Source organism: Rattus norvegicus, chromosome 4, assembly GCF_021556685.1.
Source record: "Rattus norvegicus strain SHRSP/BbbUtx chromosome 4, alternate assembly SHRSP_T2T, whole genome shotgun sequence".
Classification (NCBI taxonomy): Eukaryota; Metazoa; Chordata; class Mammalia; order Rodentia; family Muridae; genus Rattus; species Rattus norvegicus.
In genome coordinates, this window is record NC_141537.1 from 117302576 (window position 1) to 117305496 (window position 2921).

The window sequence follows — 2921 nt, forward strand, 5'->3', positions numbered from 1 at the left end:
TGTCTTTGGCAGAAATACCAGAGCAATATAAAACCCCCAAGGCGGATCTTCTTTAAACAGAGTCCCTAAAAAGGCCAGCTGACGGTGTGGTAGCAATATTACCATATAAGGTGGGTTTTTTTTAATAAACCAGCCTTGCGGGGCGTGGATGGAGGGTGGGTAGAGTGAATTATCATTTGAAAAATGTATGCAGAAGGATTCGGTGGTAACAGACTCTGGACCGTGGATTTGTTCCTTTTAGGCCATACTTGTATAAACAAAAATTACACCAGGCCTTATAAGCTGTCCAGAGTGAGGCATGACAGGGCTGTGCTCCGGCAGAGAGAGCCATACCAAGAATGGCAGTGGCCTCCTCTGTCCCGCCTCCTTCTGCAGGCCCTCTGCCTGCTGCTTCAAGGTCTGCCTGAGGCACCATGCTGGACCTGTAGAGCCAGTGCCATTGCGGTTTGCCTGGTGTAGGACAGCAGAAGGCTGAGGGGAAGTTCCGTCTGCATTTGGCAAAAAAACATCTCATGTGTCCCAACTGTCCTGATACTCTGGGATCCCCAGTCACCTTCAGCTTCCTCTAGACTGTCACACTCTCCAGGTCTCCTTCCTGGAGTTGCTCTGCCAGTTCCCCAATGCTGGGAAGAGCAGAAGGAGGGCTCTGCCTCAAGCCAGAGCACGCTAGGCAAGGCCCATCAGCAGGAATACGTTTCCAGACTCTTGTGCTTCTGGCTTTTCTTGTGTAATTCATTCTCTCCCCGGGCAGCTGTCCCGAGTCCCACAATGTCCACCACTACCTCTGTGGCAGATTGTCTCAACTTCACACCTGATCCAGACCAAAGTGATCGATTGCAGACTGGAGAGGGACCTGCATCCAAGTGAATGTGGGTTCTTCAAGCTCAGCTGTCCAAAACCGGCCTCTCCCTATCCCTCCAACTGCCACATTCCCTGATTCCCTCCTTCAGAGTCTTTCCTCTCACTCTGCCCTTCAAGAAAGCCAGTCAGTCTAGAAGCATTCTCTCTCTCTCTCTCTCTCTCTCTCTCTCTCTCTCTCTCTCTCTCTCTCTCTCTCTCTCCCACCCCCCGCCCCAGGCACCTGGGCACAGTTCTATGAATTCTAGACACATAACAATTTTAAGGTAAGAAGCAGTTACAAAGGTAGAGACACTTTATAAAAAGTGGCAGAAGGGTACAAGGTAAGGATTGGAGCGAAGAAAAGGGGAGGAGGAAATGATGTAATTATATTTTATTTGAAGAAATATAAACTCATCCATGAGCACACAAATAAGTGTCAAAGTAAGACAAGGCCTTGCCTTGTAGCCCCAGCTGGTCTTCTGAGTACGGATTACGGGCAGGCATGAGTGTCAGCACACCCTGCTTCATATTTAGGTCTTTAACCTCTTCAGGAATGGAGAGAGCAAGGGAGGAGAGAGGAACGGGAAAGGACACAGATCTTTAAACAACAGGATTAGATCTTTCTTAGGGAGCACAGTGGCAGATGTGAACTTGTCAATGCTTCCCCCCAGCTGTAAATAACAGGCTCTGGGAAATGGCCCTGAATAGAACTCCTCCCCACCTCAGGTTACCCATACCCACACAAACACACTTAGAGCATCCTACTGCCCCAGGGTCAGCTTCCTGCTCTCCACCCGGCTGTGGAGAAAGATGGAGCGGAGTTCTTGAGCTTATGTTCTTGAGAACAGTGTGTGTGAACAAGAGGAATTTCTCCTTTTTCTGTGGGAAGGGGATTAAGGATTAAGGAAGCCCCAAGAGGGAGGTTTGGAGACTTAGAGCAGCCATAATACTTCATTCTAGTTTGGGTGCCTGCTCAGGCCCAGCTACACAGACGTGCCCTCTGCTCGCCTGAGAATGTGGGCGCCTGGCTGGCTACTAGCTTTGTCAAACGGGCACAGGACAGGTGGTTGGGTTTGGGTCTTCTTGTCATCCCCAGCTCCAGGGGACACCCAGCCCACCTAGGACTCCTTCAGTAAAAGCCTTCCAGTGGTCCCCTGGAAGGGTCAGCAATGAGCCAATGGAAGCTTCGGACTAGACTGACTTCGCTATCAAAAGAGGTAGCCAGAATTTCTAGGAATTGCCTATGTGGATGCTGGCAGAGCCACCATTTGGACTCCAAAGTGAAACATTTCAAACTTGCCAATCAGCTAGGTGAAAAGACATGTTTGTTTCTCCTGTCACCCCCTGAGGTGGGAACTCCAGAAGAGCTAGAAACAGACTATGCTCTTACTTTCCAAGAGTTCTAAGGCTGGCCTGGGGGTAGCCTCAAGATCTTTGTGTTGTGTTTTGTGAAAAAGAGAGAGAAGCCAGGGATACGTTTGGTGGAGGCTTGGTATGGTGTGGGGGATGGGGATACCTCTGTGGACCCATGCTGAGGCATCCCTTCCCCCTGTGGTACCAGCCACACAATGGTATAGTAGAGAATAGAGTTTATTCAGGGCATGGGGAGGGGAGTTGTAGGAGTAGAAACAGAGAAGACAGAGAAAGAGAGAGGGGGCGGATAGGTAGAGGGAGAGAGGGAGAGGGACAGAGGGAGAGGGAGAGGGACAGAGGGAGAGGGAGAGGGAGAGGGAGAGGGAGAGGGAGAGGGAGAGAGGGAGAGGGAGAGGGAGAGAGGGAGAGGGAGAGGGAGAGAGGGAGAGGGAGAGGGAGAGGGAGAGAGGGAGAGGGAGAGGGAGAGAGGGAGAGGGAGAGGGAGAGAGGGAGAGGGAGAGGGACAGAGGGAGAGGGAGAGGGAAAGGGACAGAGGGAGAGGGAGAGGGAGAGGGAGAGGGAGAGGGAGAGGGAGAGGGAGAGGGAGAGGGAGAGGGAGAGCAGGAGAGGGAGAGGGAGAGGGAGAGGGAGAGGGAGAGGGAGAGGGACAGAGGGAGAGGGAGAGGGACAGAGGGAGAGGGAGAGGGAGAGGGAGAGGGAGAGGGAGA